Genomic DNA, 18701 nt, shown 5'->3' on the forward strand with positions numbered 1-18701 from the left:
CCTTCTTGGTTCCGAATTTTCTGATTCACTGTTGCTGTCCGAAGACGAGGTCTCTGAAAAAGTTAGGTAGTTATTTTTTGACCTCCCTTGATATTCCTGGAGGTGTCTCCTTGATTCCGGTCGTTGATAAAAATCCGATTGTAAATAGGAATAGACTTTATCAAGATTAAAGTTTTTTTTGTCCTTTTCGAATTGGTTTCCTTTCTGCTTGATAGTGTAGTCTCTAAAATCAGCGATTTCTTTCTCTACTTTCTCAAGTAGTGCCTTAGAGTCCGTTATCTATTGATTAGATGTAATTTCTTTTTCCAAGGTTTCAATCTCTTCCAATTGTAGTTTGGATAGTCTTTGTGCTGTTTCTACAGTAAGGACCATCAGGTCCCTACTGCATTTTGTCTCGATGTAGCTATACCCTTTCTTGTAGATCGGGTCATCGGTAAAGATAACTGGCACGTTTTTTATTTGTAGTCCCCCTGGGATTGTACCGGCTCTGAGATGTTGGATCAGGAAGTGGCCTTGCAGATCTGTCCGTATCTGTTTCTTTTTTAGTCGAAGCAATTTGTCTGATTCGTTTTGATTTTGGGCTGTGAGACTTAATGTTGCTGATGCAAAAAGGGGGGGGGGCAGCTATTAGTTTTTGGATATGGTCTTCACTGTATGAAAAAGTCTCTTTTTCTGACATTGTAACGTAACACACTCACCGCTATCTGTAACCCACTGACATAAATCCAATAACACCGAGGGACGCTCTCCCCTCTTCTTATCACTCGACACAACCTACTCTAGGCACTGAGTGCTATCAGGAGGCAACCTCGCAGAGCCGCGTCTGCTATGAACATTAACAACACTACTGGGTTTCGTCTCCCAACAGTAAGGCCAAGCCTTTGAACACTAAGTAACAAAAAAAGATGCCAGCACTGAAGAAGACTTTTTGAAAAAACTAAATTTTCTACCATTAATTGATATAAAACAAGAAATGGGGAAGGCAACTTGTTTGTCTGATTTAATCAAGTATCTATTTATTCTTTTTTATGCATGTTTTGGAGGAATGATTCTTATTCACTTTCTACATTTTTTTGATAGCAAAAATAACACAATTAAAATATCAACAAGTACAAATCCCAAGAAAAATTCATTTTCATTGTACCATCCAACTAAACACTTTTGCATACTTTCATTCACACCCACTCAACACATTCATCCTACACAAAGAAAAATATTTACACAAATTCCGATTTTTCATATCTATATCACATTACTGAAATGCCATAAAGTAAACATTCCGACTGAAATCTTAATTATTTTGTGGTTAGTTCAACAACTCTATTTACAAGACTTTTATGGCTGAAAAGAAAAAGGTCTACGCGTTTCGAACTCGGAACAGTTTTTTGAGTTCTCATCAGGACCATAAAGAAAGCTGTGGGGAAATGTCAACCTGGCGTCACAACTACAAGAACTAACAGTTTCGCCGGTTTTAATTTATCTGAAAACATTTTGACAAAGGAAGAAGAAAGCATCTTGAAAAAAGGTTTAACCTTTTTCCCCTCAAAACATACAGACTTCATTAAAATGAAAACAGAAGTCATAGAATTCTGCAGGAAAATCAGATTGAAAACCTTTTTTAACCAAAATCCAATGGAGACCCCAATTGAAACAACAGGATTGCGGAATAGATCAACTTTTTGCCCCCCGGGAAATAAAATCCCAAAAGAAGTAGGGATTTTTGAAAAAACCATCCTATCGGCGGTCACTGACATGGAACAAAAAAAATGGTGGATCAAGTATAACACCTCCAAACTAGAGATAGAGGCTCTGAAAAACCTGAAAAAGGACACGTCTGTGATAATAAAACAAGCAGACAAAGGAGGGTCGATTGTAATTTGGGACAAAGTCAAATACATCGCCAAGGTTCAGAGACAGCTACAGGACGTCACATGTTATAAAAAGATCAACAAAGATCCATTGATTGTACTAAAAAATGAATTGTACAGTATCCTGGAGGAAAGGAATAATGAGGGTTTCATCGGGAAAAAAGAGTATGAATATATGAAAATCAAATGCCCCCGAACCCCACTGTTTTATGTACTTCCAAAAGTCCATAAAGATGAAAAAAAAAAACAACGGACGCCCCATCGTATCCGGGTGTGAATCATTAATGGAGCCGATTTCCAAATTCGTTGATTTCTTTCTAAAGCCGTTTGTAATACAGGTTAAATCTTACCTCAGGGATACCACAAACGTTATTAACAAGTTATCCACAGTTGAGTTTGAAGAAGACAAACATCTTTTAGTTTCCTTGGATGTGGTGTCTCTTTACACCAAAATACCTCAAGATGAGGGACTGAAAGTGATTGAGGCCTATTTAGAAACACGGGAAAAACCAACAAAAGTACCAACAGAGTTCATAATCAAACTGGCGAAATTCGCCCTAAAAAAGAACTATTTCAACTTTAATGGATCATTCTATTTCCAAGTAGGTGGAGTAGCAATGGGTTGCCCCTTCACGCCGGAATTAGCGATTTTATTCATGGCTAAATATGAAGACAAATTCATTTATCAGAATAATCAGTTTGGACAGTTCATAAAAAACTGGAGTCGTTATATTGACGACGTCTTCCTAGTATGGACAGGCTCAGAGGAAGATCTAATCTCTTTTCATCAATGGTTAAACAACCGCACAGAAGAAATAAAGTTCACTTTGAACTTCTCAAAAAAGAAAATGCCATTTCTTGATGTGGAAGTATACCCCGCAGACGGAGGTCTTGTGACGACTTTGTTTAAAAAGAAAACAGATCTGAACAAAGCGCTGCATTTTTCCAGCAATCACCCCAGAAGCCTAAAAGAAAATCTTCCACTAGGGCAATTCCTTAGAATTAGGCGAAACTGTCATTTCAAGGATGAATATTTTTCACATGCGGAACAACTTTCAGAAAATTTGCAACAAAGAGGCTACCCGAAGAAGTTGTTGAAAAGAGCAATGAAAAGGGCCTGGTGGACTCCAAGAGAATGCCTTTTAGAAAAAAGTCCCAAAAAGGAAACAGACAGGATTGTCTGTGTATCCACATTTAGTCCTAATTCCAACATGCTGAAAAAGGTAATAATGCAGAACTGGCACTTAGTTAAAAATTTGGATACCTCCTTAAAAAATCCACCCCTCTTTGCATTCAAAAAAGATTCAAGCGTCGCAAATCACTTGGTCAGAGCTGCCCTTCCACAAACTAGCCCACTGACAGTCAGAGCGTACGCGGGACTACCACCGGTCCAAGATCACCATAAATGCGGGACCTGTATATGCTGCCCCTCCACAAAAGAAGGAAACATTTTTGAACATCAGAACATTTATTGGAAGCACAATACATTTACAAACTGTAAATCAAGAAACGTGATATACGGTATCGTCTGTCCATGTAAAATGTAATACATCGGGAAGACCAATCAGGAAGTGAGGACACGCATTACTCAGCACAAATCAAGGATAAAAAACAACGTCCATACAGCACCATTAGTAAACCATTGGCGCTTAAAAAACCATAAAGAATCTGATCTGATTTGGACAGTAATATCTAAAGTGGAGAAAGACCAAAGAGGAGGTGATTTAGACCAAAAACTCGCAAGAAGGGAGGCAATGCTTATTGTCAAATATAACACTGCAACGAATGGGCTTAATGAATTGTCAGAAATCTACAACCTGGTCTAAATTCAAGATCACATAGTTTTTGACAAACGCTTCAACAGAATACATCATAACGATGTTCAGAGTTCGCTTCCTACCCCCCCTTTTTTCAAAGCAATCTAGAGGTTACTGAGAACCATGACCCCCACCGAATGGAACACAACCCATCCGATTTCAATTAATGACGCCCGTAGACACGGACACAAGATACGCTTAGAATAATCTAAATCACCGAATATTCCCGCCACGAAATATGGCCAACGTTTCAAAAGACTGCACTCATCACGAGCACTATGCAAAGTCTTAATTCCAATGCACCCTGTAACAGGACACAGGTAGGAATAACACACGCAAATGACTATCCTTCCCATGAGCACCAGGGGTAAAACTACAATTCCCAGGTGCCCTGTAAAGAGAATCAGGAAGTAAAAAAACGCCACAAGCGTGCTTAGATGCAGCAACCAAGGGCTTGCACACACAAGATTCCCCCGGACGGATTGAGACAGCGGTCCCAGCCACGCGTAGAGGTAAGAACCAGAAATAGAATCTGCCTCGCCCAAACCTTAAAACTTCCAAACGGTGTGAGCACACAGACTGACGTTGGGTTATCGTTTGTCTTTACAGCGTGCATAAATACGAGGGACCAGCTCGCTACAAAGACACACGCTAAGATTGACTACACGCAGATGTAAGTACACCCAGAGCAAATGTCTCGTTTTATGTAAAAATCGGGCCAGTGCAGACACGCACTCAAATAGACCTTTCGTTTTAATCCTAGTGACACAGCCCAAAAGGGTAAAGAAAAGGAAAAAATACCGTCCAAAATTCAAAACTCAAAGACCCACACCTCGAAAAAATGTAAGTGGTGGCAAACAATCTGGCAGGAGATGTTATATCTAGCAGAGTCGTGTTGTGGAAGAGTGTATTTATTCAGAGCGTCAGGGATAACAAACAGTGGTATTTCTTCTTGCTTGCAGTTCTCCCACGACAGATTTACTCTGGTGTTGAACAAACCTTAATGGAGGTAAGAGAGACACAGCTGATTAAATAGGGAGGGTAGCACAATTTGAATAATAAGAATGAGACTAAATTAGGTCTTTTTGTCTCTTCCCCACAGCTTTCTTTATGGTCCTGATGAGAACTCATAAAACTGTTCCGAGTTCGAAACGCGTTGACCTTTTTCTTTTCAGCCATAAAAGTCTTGTAAATAGTAGTTGTTGAACTAACCACAAAATAATTAAGATTTCAGTCGGAATGTTTACTTTATGGCATTTCAGTAATGTGATATAGATAAAAAAAATCGGAATTTGTGTAAATATTTTTCTTTGTGTAGGATGAATGTGTTGAGTGGGTGTGAATGAAAGTATGCAAAAGTGTTTAGTTGGATGGTACAATGAAAATGAATTTTTCTTGGGATTTGTACTTGTGGATATTTTAATTGTGTTATTTTTGCTATAAAAAAAATGTAGAAAGTGAATAAGAATAATTCCTCAAAAACATGCATAAAAAAGAATAAATAGATACTTGATTAAATCAGACAAACAAGTTGCCTTCCCCATTTTCACTTTCACCATGACTACATTACTGCAATAATAAGGCACATGATGATGGTTACTGATGACATGCTTATGGATGTTGAGAAACGGGGGCACAACATCATGAATGATGACATACTGAGTGATTTGTAAGTATTAGTTACTCACCATGCAGCCGCTAAGCCACCCATGGCTGACACAGAGAAGGGCCTGGAGCGGAAGTGGGCCTTGGAGTTGGAGGGATGCGATTATCGGTAGGGTATAGTCATCCACAACATTATGTTGTGCTTAGTTGCAAATGACTGTGAGTTAAGGGAGTATTCCATTCTGAAATACAAGTACAACCCCAAACCTTTGAATAAAAAACCTTGCAAAAAAATAGCCCTTGTTCTACCCAGGGCTTGTTTCTTCATTTACATTCAGTGCATTTACATTCAGGGCATTGCTCTTCTAGCATTATTATTATTTTATTCTTAATCTTCTTCAGCCTTGGCTTTAGTACTCTGGCACGGTTTAATTTTCTTTTACATTCTCTTCATCCAGTCTGACTCTGCTTTCACCCACTATGATACCATCCAGGCATCCATCCATCCAAACATGGCTATCACATACCAGATTTCACTGACACAAACAACATTCATTTGTCATAGATATAATATATAACCAACCACCACCCATGTCATGCATCCTCGCTTGCCTTAGAGTTTGACCCTTCAAACCCCCCCCAACAGGATTCCTTTGACCCATACAGTTCACCGACTCAGACAGGCATCCTTTCTGCTTTCTCTTTCACCTTTCACCCATCCTTCAACTTCCCATGCATCCTATTCCTATCAACTCCATTTGCCACCTATGTATCCTGGGAACTCTTCCTTCACCCATGCATCCTTCTCTGCAGTCATACATGTCGACTGACTGTTAGTCTTTGTCATAAAACTGTCTTTGCTGAGTTGAAGAAAGAATATGCCATTAGTTACTCAAACCCCACCGCTGATGCTAATGTTTAAGTAAAGGGTGTCTTCTTCAACTGTTCAGTGTTCAAAACAACAACTTAGCCTCAGCAGAAGTAAAGTGTACTAGTAATGACTGAGTGCTGTACACTCTTGAAGCGAGTGTATTCATCATTCTCAATAATTAAGGATATATATATTACCACTGCCTGCCACTGGCTGCTGGCTCACCTCTGTGGCTGACGCATCCGCTCCCTCTGGAGTGGTCTGGCTCTCACCGCTCGCCCCAGCACTGGTGGTCGGTACACATGGGGGAAAAATTTTAAAAAATGTAGATGGCATATATACGCCACCCCTGTTTATTTTTCTCATTAGCAAGATTGAAAATACATCATTATTAATACATTAAATACACCACACACTTCACTATCTTCAATTAGGATACTAAGGTACAGTAGACAGTATGTCCTATCAAAAATAACTAACTAATATCCGGCTGGGCATTGTGTTGGTGCCAATTTTTGAAAAGCCTCTCAAGAAGAGGACAACCCAAATAACTGGACTCAGTGACTAGAGCTATTGGTGCATCTCATTTTTTGAAAAGAAGAAAGAGTAGCAAAGTGGGTGGGCATGAGTTTTCTCTTAGTTGGAAAATATTAATGCCGTCCTTCTACTCCTCCTACTTCCTTCCAGCCATAGTGCACGGTAACTGTTGTTCAGTGTTACTGTTCACCATCAATTGCTGCTACTAAAAAAGTAATAGGTCTGGATTACAAAAAGTAAAATACAGCACTTTGGGGTGTCCTGTGACCACCATTACTGATTGAGCATGATGAGACAGTAAAAGAAACTAAAGCTTTCTCATCTCACAATTCACAAACTTGCGGATATTTATAATACTTTACTTGGGCGTGCAATCTGCACAGCACATTAGTTCTAAGTAGTAGTAAGGAGTCCTTACTAGTACTAGTATTAGCCTAGGACCAATGGGTTCTCTGAGTCTTTCAGTACCACTACTAGGCAATCCACATATAAGGGGAGAGGAAAATCTGAGTGAAACCCAGATGAAAACAAGCTACAGACAGACTAATACAGAGGCAGAGCAGAAGTTAGTTAGATGCAGTTTCACTTAATGTAAAAAAAAATGACACTAGAAGAAACAATGTCATTATTCGTACTAGCACTTAGTAGTAGGTAATGGACCAAAAACAAGAATTTAAAAACAGATAGATTGAAGAGGATTTTGGAAAAACGGAAATTAGGAAATAATAGAGCGGTAAAAGTTAGGGAAATAAATGTAATATGACAATACCAGGAGGACTTACTGGGGCCAGCAGCAGAGTAATCAGCGCCTGAGGCTGCTTCCTAATGCTCAAGGAGGCCACTCCAGCTCCCACACCCGCTGCAATGCCAGCTCCCCCAGTCTTCTTCTTGTTCCTGGATGCTGATCATCTTGTAAAGAAAGAGACAAAAACTATTGAGTCGCAGTCGAGTACCATCCGATCATTATTATTTCAAATTTCAATTCAGATTCCTGAAAACTTAAACATACTTATCCCGCCTATTCCAGACTTTGGAATGAATTGCAAAAAAGTTATATTTGCTTCTAAGTTCTAATCTCATTCCCAATCATCTCTCAGTCTCAACTCCAACAACCCCCTTTGACGGGCCAATTAGTCTGCATTTATTCTTCTTCTTATTAATGCATAGATGGACGCATGCATATTGCATACACCAAATTGGTTGAAGAACTAAAAAAGGTTGTACCGGGACTGAAGTCATGTGAGAGGACGCGTCACGCAGGCCCCTTAGCGCTAAATTAACAAATAATATTAACTAACTGCTACCACTATCTTAGTGACAGGAGGACACAGGGCAGCCTGACAGGGCAAAGGAAAGGACTGGAGTCTACCCTATCTGGATTACCTACCTAACTTAAATTCTCTAACCCAACCAGCCCAAGTGAGCGCAAAGTTGCAATCAAGTACTATTAGTTAGTAGCGCCGACTCGAGCACATGTCTGGAAGTAACAATCACATAATATAAGATTTTTAAACATAGGTTACCTGCATGTTCAGCAGCAGCAGCAGCATGTTAGCCCCAGAACCTCAACACCTAGCAGGTCCAGCAAGTCCTGCTTCTGGTCAAGGATATCGGACCACCGGTGCATCAATTGGTTATGGGTGCGCCCGAACCCAGAGCAGCGAAATACTGCCCGGCACACTCTTACCCACCACCGGTGACACTCCCAGAGCCCGTTCCCGGACCCAGGCCTGCCACCTGCTGCCAGGGTTAAGGGGAGGTGGAGCTGCACAAGAAACCAGTGCGGCCACTTCCGCCTCACTGAATAGGTGCCGAGACTGCACCCCTTGTGGGCGCCGCTTCCGCAAGGAAGGCGGTTGCGATTCAGAGTATCTGCGCCGCAGCTTACGTACCTCTGAGACTGCTGGGGGTTAGACTCTCTCTTCGTCCCTGCGCCTGCCTGCTTGACGCGCCTCCCAACATCCGCGGACCGCGCGCTGCCCAACTACAAGATCCAGAGGGCAGCGCGGTCCCGCGAGAGGTGCTCGGCAGTTGCCCCGCCCCCCCGGGACCTTTCAATTGAGGTCAGCTCTACATGTCGTGGGACACCTTTGCAGTAAATCTAAAGATGAACCTGTGATTTCACCAGTATCTGCGCCGCAGCTTACCTCCCTCTGAGACTGCTGGGGGTTAGACTCTCTCTTCGTCCCTGCGCCTGCCTGCTTGACGCGCCTCCTGACATCCGCGGACCGCGCGCTGCCCAACTACAAGATCCAGAGGGCAGCGCGGTCTAGCGAGAGGTGCTCCGCAGTTGCCCCGCCCCCCGGGACGCGCGTGGGCGAAGCCCGGGCCAAGGGCGGGCCCGTCCTTGGCCGTCACTGGCCGGAAGAGGCCGGGCTGGGCCCACTCCCTTGGTTTGAACTTTTGGCCCATATTGTGTTCCGTCTTTCCCTGACTAACCCCTGAAGTATTGGTATTGTGGGTAACTAACACTGAATAATGGGTAAAAGGAAATTACCGAGTCCCAGGGGAATAAGGCGCAACACTGATACACAGCAGACCCTTCTGAGTTATCTAACAGGAGCGGTAGACGTGCTAGACAAACATATCCACTCAGTCGAAGAGTCTATAGCGGGGTCATCTTCCGGGTTAAGCCAGGAGCAACCGCCCAGTGAAGAACTAGCTTCTCCACACTTTTGGGAGCAAGGCACCAAGCATAGAAAATGGGTGCATTCAATCACATACCAATGATATTCAGTCTATTGGTAGTGAGTCCCCCATCCAACCCCCCCCAAAAAAGTCTAAAAATAAACCAAGACGAACAGCAGCTAGCACTAACAATACTCATAATGGAGCGGGCTCAGTAGTTGTTCATGTTCCTCCTAGCACACCCAAACAACAGAAAATTGTTACATCTAAAAGGAGACCCGCAGGCCAGCTTAAAATGCAATCATAGAAGAGAGCCAACCACCCCGGCACTGTGACTACTCAGTCTTATCCCGAGATACAGAATTTAACAGCTCTAGTGGAAAGACTAGATTCATATATAAGAGTTAGGTTAGATCAAATATCCACCAGAGTGACTAATGTAGAAAATATCTTACTGTCCAAATCTAGCTCAGTTACTCAATGCATAAGCACAGATCTAGGCTCAGATACGAGTCCAAACGCCCAGTCAGGGATGCCAAATGCTTGTGAAAACGAAGGGTTAATATCAAAAAAGGCACCTCCTCCGGCCCCCTCTCTGATAGACAAGACACATACCACTCAAGCAGGAAGAGGGGCTCTGCACACAACATTAAGGCATACTAGTATACCCGCTAATCCGCCTTCACAGGTAACAACATCTTGTGTACTGGTCCCTTCTTCCCTTCAGCATCCAAGTCAAAATTACCCTACTAATTTTCTCCCGACTGTATATAGGGCTGTAGACCCTCACTTAGATCTTCCTCCAGAAGCCACCCCCTATGTTATCATCTTAGGTAATGTTCCCCCTAACCAATCTTCTAACGAGGAAACATGGTCAGCCCTTAAGAACAAGTCGCTCCATTGGTTCAGCAGCAGGGTTGGACTACATACTCACCTTTTTCGAGATTTTAAGATGGTTAGGCGAGTCAAATGGGTAGGCGTAAGGGAGAAGGTTCTAACAGGGGACTGTATAGTATTGACATTCGGCTCCCCCCAACTGGTCAAGGAAATCCTGTGCAAAGTGCGGAATCACATAGCTGATTCCATAGGGATTAATGTTCTGCCACAGGGATTTATTTACCCTCCGCATAGCACGATTTTCCTTCTTCATATATGAGAAATCCCCATAAAGCTCAGTGGTTCCCACAGCCGATTCCTACCTATAATAGATTCAGCGCCCTATCGGGTTTAGATGACAACGAGTGACTGGACTTGGCGGTGGTAGAGATAACGTCAGTAAGTGCTATGGAGTTATTAACTAGGCGGAACTTAACCAATCCCGGGCCCACACATGCTGTTCAAACATTAGATACTATTACCATCCAACGTATAAATGGTGAGGATTTGAAAACTGCATTTAACGACTTAGGTAAATGGACTTGTAAACCTAAAACAGATATGCCAATTCCAGTATCAACACTATACAGTGAACCTTCTATGCAAAAATGGTTTTCATCCCCTAAAACACAGGGCTTAAAATTGGAGATCGCTTTTTGGAATGTAGGCGGTCTGCTTCCCGAAATTGCAAATGAAAATTGGCTGTCATTAGTGACGAAGTATAATATTATAGGATTGCAGGAAACATGGCTCCGTACCCCCGTTCATTTAGTGGGATATAAAACCTACTTTTCGGCGGCTTTTCCATCTACTGTTAATAAGGTGTCGATCTATTTTATGGTAAATTTTTATAACAATGTCAATTCAATTGATTTAATTGATATTTTAAATAAGGTTTCCTTTTTAATACAAGGGTTGAGTTTGAAGCACAGTGACAAATTGTTAGCAATGGTATGGGGCGGTGATTTTAACATGTCATTATGCAAGAAAAGTAATACCAACACCTGTGGAATTCAGGACAAGGGTGGAAATAACAAAACACATTTTGCACATACGAGAGTAGGAGATCGAATGAATAAAATAATGGTCTCCTTGGACTTAGGGTTTGCTAACGAATCAGTCAACACCCAGTTCCTTTTGCCCCTACTTTTAGTGGGAGAGGACTTACAAGTACAATAGACTTTATAATCGTCTTGCACTGTATCTCACCAATATTGTCAAACTTTGAGACAACTATCAGTGCCATAAGTGACCACTTTCTTAATAGTGTTACTATAAGTAGTCCCTCTCCTTCGGCAGTTGTTGATTTTTGGAGTCTATTGGATCAAAGATCCTTGAACATCGACAGACTCAACGGCCGTTCCCTAAAATGGGGTAAAGTGGACCGAGATTGAATTACGGCCAATGTAGTAAAGAGAGGCCTATCTTCCTTTGATGTCTGTCTAGATCCTAATGCCACTTCTGAACAAATACTCCTTAGTTACATGACCATCACTAAAATCATCAAAGAAGAATTAACTCATGAAAGGAAATTGAAATGGACCCCCAGGAAGGGATGGTTCCATTCAGAGTGTACAAAATCTTACAAGGAATTAAAGATGGCATTGAGCAAGGAAGTAAGGGACAGAAATGAAATTGTTATACTGAGGAAAACTTATAATGCTGCCTTAAAAAACCGTAAGTCCCAGATTAAAAGTAGTTTGTGGAATCAACTGCATGAAAGCTGCCAAATGAAGGATATGACCACTTTTTGGAGAGTAGTTAAATCTCCATTTTTACTTGAGGATAATGACTCTCCAAAATTGGATATAGCAGTAGATGCTGACATGTGGATACACCATTTTACAGAAGCTTTTAAACAAATAGGGGACGTCATCCCAGGCTCAGCCGAGGATATACCCCAAATAAGCTATCCCATACAGCTAACTTTTGAACATAATGAGGTAATTAATGCCCTGAAAACATCAAAATTGGGAAAAGCCCCAGGCCCCGACGGGGTTCCCGTAGATCTTTTTAAATATAAATTAGATCTATGGTCCCCAATTTTACTTAGAGTCTTGGAAGCAGCGAGAAAGATTGGTCTGGTTGATTCCTGGTCCAGTTCGATTTTGGTGCCGATTTTAAAAAAAAAGGCGATTGCCATATTCCCACCTGCTATCGACCCATATCGTTACTCGACTCTCTCGGGAAAATCGCTGGACGAATTCTATTAGACCGTCTCCAGGACTGGGCAAGTGATAATAATATAATATCTGACCTCCAATATGGGTTCCGAGAGGGTCTAGGCACAGTGGACCAGGCACCTTTCGCTTCTCATGGGGAAGTACGTTTAAGCAAAAAAAGGGTTTCTGTACATGGTCTATGTCGACCTGACAGCAGCGTTCGACTGCGTCAGTCATTCCAAATTGTGGGCAATTTTATTGGCTATGGGAGTGGACCTTTCGCTGGTGAACTTCTTGAGGGAGCTCTATTCGGAGGCAACCGCAAGAGTGAGGTATGGAACAGGGGGGAACTCATCGAGCCCTTCAGGATAGAGAAGGGGGTCAGACAAGTTGTGTCTTGGCCCCCTTCCTATTCACATTATACACCAACGGCTGGAAGTGGAGATGGTGAAAGGAAGTCGGGATCTGCCAATAATTTGTCGTCGGCCAATTCCGGCGTTACTTTACGCTGACGCCGCCGAAATTTTGACGAGAACCCCTGTCCAGCTCCAGAGGTCTTTGAATAAATATTGTAACTTTATGAACTCACTGAATCTCAAAGTAAATATAAAAAAGACTTATGCCATGCACGCTGGCCATAAAACGAGAGATATTTTTGTTAATAACAGCAGTCTAGAGTGCACAACAACATACCCCTATTTAGGGATTTTAATAGATCATAAGCTTAAATGGACAGCGGCCGTCCAGGCAAGGAAATTATTGTTCCTAAGGGCTACCTCTGCGCTGGTGGCATTTGCACAGAAGTTAGGAAAGAGGCCACCATTGGAAATGCTGAAAATCTATCAGGCAAAGTGTACTAGTGTTGCTAGCTATGGTGCAGGGCTGTGGGGATACACAAATACGGATGCTATACAGAGAGTAGAAAACTCTTTTTTGCGCTACCTACTCGCAGTCCCACAATCTACCACGACATATGGCTGCCACTTAGAATTAGGGTTGGACTACATCTCCGACATTTTGAAGATACAACCGATTATGCTATGGAGGCGTATTTTGACCACACAGCAGTGCGAACTTACACGAAGTCTTATTCAGGAATGTATGTTATTGGATAACATGGACAAGATAGGATGGTTAATATATGTAAGGTCTTTCTTGGAGGCCTTAGGCCTTCAGGGATATTTTACAGATCCACCCACTTATTCCGAAGTGTCAAGGAAGGACTTAAAAAAATTGTGTCTTTTCCACTTAGGCGAGCTACGACTATCGCATGAAGAAGGAAAACCCTCAGTACAGCATCTGCTAGCTGTACAAACCACCCTTTTTCATGCAGCCTTATCTGACGTTCAACCTGAACCCATATGAAAAGTTTCTTTTAACAAGATTTAGATTAGATAGTTTCCATCGTTTGATCTCCTTCCCACAGCAAAATGACTGGACAAGGAATCTAGTACCCTGTCCATGTGATAACATCGCTCCACAATCCTCAATTCATGCATTGTTGTTCTGTAAATATTACGAAGCTCCACGTAAACGTTGGATTGTTCCCATATTAAGATCGATGAGACTCCGAATGTGCCGTCCTGCTTTCCTAGCACTTCAATTTTTGGATAATGAAATACATGCCAAATCTGTAGCTTGCTTTTTGAAATTCTGTGTCAATCACCGTGGCAATCTTAACCTTAATTAACTGTTGGCACTATGTAGATATCGCAACATGATAATTTTATAATTGTTTAAATGTTTTTATCTGTGCTTTTATGGTTTTCTACGAATTATGGAAGCCGAATAAAGATGATTGATTGATTGACTCAGATTCCGAGTCTTGCCCTTACTCTTTGGCATGGTTCCCGGACAGGTGGGGGCGGAAAAGAAAAGGTGGGAGCTAAGAAAGTAAGTAAAAGAAACTAAATATGCAAATAATAAAAAAAGAGTCAAACGCAGTAAAAAACACACAAAAGTAGGAAAAAACGCAAAATATAGAATCAGGAATAGAGAGGGATAGATAATAAATCAAATAGATCAAAAAATGTTTCTAGAAAGAAAGGATTGAAAAGATAGAAAACCAGGCCACAGAACCATAGCAAAAGGTGAAAAACAAAATGGCGACCGTATGGGTAACTTCGCGCAATATTTTCCGCGAGCACGAAAAAAGCGTCCAGAACACACAATACACGTTCCCGAACAGGAAAAACGCATCACGAACAGGCGGAAGAAGCAACTTTGTGTGCTTGCGGAACTTTACGAAGCTTGCAGAATTTTTTGGCGACATCGTGGAATTCTGCGTAGCGCGACTACACAAACTCTGCCCAGGGTTAATGTGTATATACACACACATATATATATATATATATATATATATATATATATATATATATATATGTACCTCATGAAGGTTGCTGCAATGGATGTCAGAGTGCATCTCCAACAGGTGGGAACCTTGAAGCTTTGGATATATATATATATATATATATATATATATATATATATATATATATATATATATATATATATATATATATATATATATATATATATATATATATGTGTATTGTATATATATATATATATATGTGTGTATATGCTGCTTACTCCGTTTTGTGTCTCTTTCTCCACTCCAAACAATGGACGCAGACCCAAAATTGGTGCAATACTATTTTAGTTTTTAAATAACCCCCTGCACCACCACCATGACGCGTTTCGGGCAACACAGTGCCCTTGATCACATGACCCGCATGTGGAGTGCTTCCCATATTTAAAGTGACAGTGCAAGTGCAAAAGTTACCACGTCATAGGCATAAACATGAAAGACATACTTAATTATTTTCATTTAAGTCAATTAATGATCCCTTAGTTGTTATGCTATATACAATAGATGTTAATAAATAAATGTTATCAACAATTCTATAAATAAATAGACATTAAATATGGTAAAAGCATTTAAAAAACCCTCGCAGTGAGTTTTTAAAGTTTTTTCGAATTTAAAAGAAAACCCCATAGCTCATAGCATCAACCATATACAATTGCATAATTGTTTTGGTTATAATTTGTGTGCTAATTTGCAAAAGGGAAATGTAAACATTAGACTATTGCCCGAGTGGGCCATGATTATTGATGTTTTCATGATTTAAATGGCCTAAAAGTGTTTGTGCTAAAGAGATATGTGTGTTTAGTGATCATGGCCGTGACCTACTAATGTGCAAATGTGCAAAAGAAATAACAGGAAGATAAAAGAAACATTCATTTTAGCAGGCAGCGGTTGAATATGGATTTTAAGATCTCATTAAAAATCCAATATAAAAGCTCAGTGCAAAATATAGGCATGTATAAAAATCTTCACTAAAATTCAAACCCTGAGGTATCTTACTATCCAGTTCCAGCCTACGCAATAAAGCCTTCCGGTTCCCCCCTCGTTTCTGGGGCAAGATGGTATCAATGACAAAATATTTCAAATCATCAAGCTTGCTGTCATGATACTCTTTAAAGTGGCGTGCAACCGGGTAAGTTACATCGTTGTTAATTATTGCTCTCAAATGCTGGAGCACTCGCTTGTGTACTTGTAATTTAGTGCTTCCTATGTATTGTAATTTGCATGTACATTCCAATACATAAACTGCGTATTCGGTTTTGCAGTTGAGACTCTTATTAATTGGGACTGGATTTGGTTTGAATGGTGTACTGTAGCTTATTTTTTCCACCCCATATTTACATGCTTTACATATTTTACAGCGTGTAAAGCCATTCTTTAGACTTAGCCAGGTTTTAGCCACCAATACCTCCGGACTACTCTTTACTAAGGAGTTGCTCATTGATTGAGCCTTCCTAAAAGTTATACATGGTGACCGGATGGATTGGTTATTCAACATTGGGTCACTGTTTACCAAAGACCAGTTTTTGTTCATGATTTTGCGTATAGCTTTGTGTTGCAAACTGTATGTTAAAATCAATCTGGTGGAGGGTTCATCTTGTGTAACCAATGATTTTTTATGAATTATGAGTGCTTGTGTTTGATTGAGACCAGCTGTTTTCTCCATAGCAATATCATGTATTATTTCAGAATACCCCCTGTCCAGGAATCTATTCTTACTTTCTAGCTGTGCTACCCTGCAGTCATTGTCATCACTACATATCCTGTGTATTCGTAGCATCTCCCCGTAGGGGATGCCGTTAATCAAATGGACAGGATGATGGCTTGTAGCATGTAAGATTGTATTTCCAGCTGTTATCTTTCTCTGTAATTTGATATTCACCTTGTTGTCTGCAATGTAAACTTCCACATCTAAAAAGTTTATAGTTTCCCTGCTCATTTGTGCTGTAAAACCCAAATTAAAAGAATTACAGTTAATACATTCCACAAATCTTTGAGCACTTTCTTCAGTTCTCCTCCAAATTAAAAAAATGTCATCAATAAATCTGTACCAACATAAAACCTGACTCTTTAAAATTTCTGAATATTCTTTTCCTAGCACCTGTTCCTCCCAGTAACCCATATGTAGGCATGCATAACTGTGCGAAAAACAGGCCCCCATAGCCACTCCCCGGACTTGGTTAAAAATCTTGTTGTTAAATAAAAAGAATTTTTTTTCGAGACAAGTTAAAATCATGGTAGATACCATTTTGTTATGCAAATGCATGTCCTCTGATCTTGTGTTCAAATAAAGCACCACTGCCCTGATGCCATCACAACGGTTAATACTTGTATACAATGTTGTGACATCAAGGGTCATCAAGAGGTGGTCTGCTTCCCATTCTATTCCACTCAATTTCCTCAAAAAGTCACTTGTATCTTTTATATATGAGGAAAGACTTTTAACGTGGTTCTGTAGGAAGAAGTCCACATAACGTGATGTGTTCTCCAGTAGACCAGCACAGGCCGATATGACGGGCCTACCGGGGGGAGTTGAAATACGTTTGTGAACTTTTGGGATAAAATTATTGCTGGAAGTTTTGGGTGATCGTTCTTTAAAAATTTCAATTCATCTTGAGAAAGTAAATCTGCTGGTTTCCATGCTATAAGTTTTCCATAAAACTCATTGCGTGCTGTAGTTACTTGTAATGGGTTTCTTCATCTGTAGCAGTCTCTATTGTTTAGTTGGCCAATGCTTCTTCATATACATGTCGTGTGCCCCTTTATCAGATTGGCGAATTATAATTTTCTGTTGTGCTTGCAATTTTTTCACTAATTTGTGATATTCATTATTGTGTTGGTTAAATTTATTTTCTTGCTGAGTGCATTGTTTTATAATAGAGTATTTTTAACTCCTTTGTGACTTTCTCACTAAATAGGTCCAGATTGTCTCTCAGCATTAGGGGGCAGAAAGTAGATATGGGTTTGAATGGAGTGCGAGCATCTTCTCTTGCTTCCACTCCCATAGGTTGAGGTCCTTGTGTGATTACATTGTTCTCTGCATGTAATTCCTCCAAATCACTTAATAACATTCCATCTTGTGTTGATGATCCATCCGGATTACCTGCTGGTAATGCATGTATCAGCCTTTGAAACTCTATATTGGTCCTTCGCATTGCGTGATATTTGCGAAGCTTTAGTTTGCGTACACATTTATACACGTCAACCCTGGTGTTAGCATAGTCAAAGTTAGCTTGTGGGCTGTATGATAATCCATGAGACTGAGTTTTTGTTTCCTCTTTGCTAAATTTTATGTTAGTCAGATTAAATATTGTGCTCGAGTTTGTTTCATTTGTTATTACTTTCGTTGCCACCTTTTGTTCGCCTTTTTCTTGTTTTTTGGCTTTGTTGCATCTGCGTCTGGCTCTTCGTTTGAAGTTCCTGTTTTTGGTGTCCCTGCATTTTTCACATTGGACCTCAGGGTTTGTCGCCTGTCCTGGCGCAGGCAGTCGACCTCCTGTGCCAGGGATCGTTTTGGAAACCCCATTGCTTTTGATGTTCCCGGTTGGTCCACTTCCGATTCACTATCAATAACTAAGCTAAGGTCAGAGGCAGAAGACTGTATAGTGAGATTTCTGCCAGTGTTTGGTTGTTGTTCTCTCATCCCACTCGCAGTGCTGGTTGTTTTTATATTGTCATATTTTTTAGCGAATGTGAACACGAGTCCCTGTTCATAATCGCATTTATCACTGTGGAATTTAAAGGTCTTCCTCTTTTTTATTACATCCTCTTCCTTTTGTAATCTGACAAGCATTTCATTCCTGTATCTTTGTATTACCTCTGTTTATTCCAACTTAGCAATTTCATCATTGGTTTCATCTATGTTATTTTGTAATGCTATCCAAATTTGTCTCGGCCCATTCAGATAGCATGCGGGGGTCCGGATTTTCATAACTGGGGGCTAGCATTATTCTTAGTCCCCTCGGGACC

The sequence above is a fragment of the Lissotriton helveticus genome, chromosome 5_1 (genome assembly GCF_964261635.1).
Source record: "Lissotriton helveticus chromosome 5_1, aLisHel1.1, whole genome shotgun sequence".
Taxonomy (NCBI): domain Eukaryota; kingdom Metazoa; phylum Chordata; class Amphibia; order Caudata; family Salamandridae; genus Lissotriton; species Lissotriton helveticus.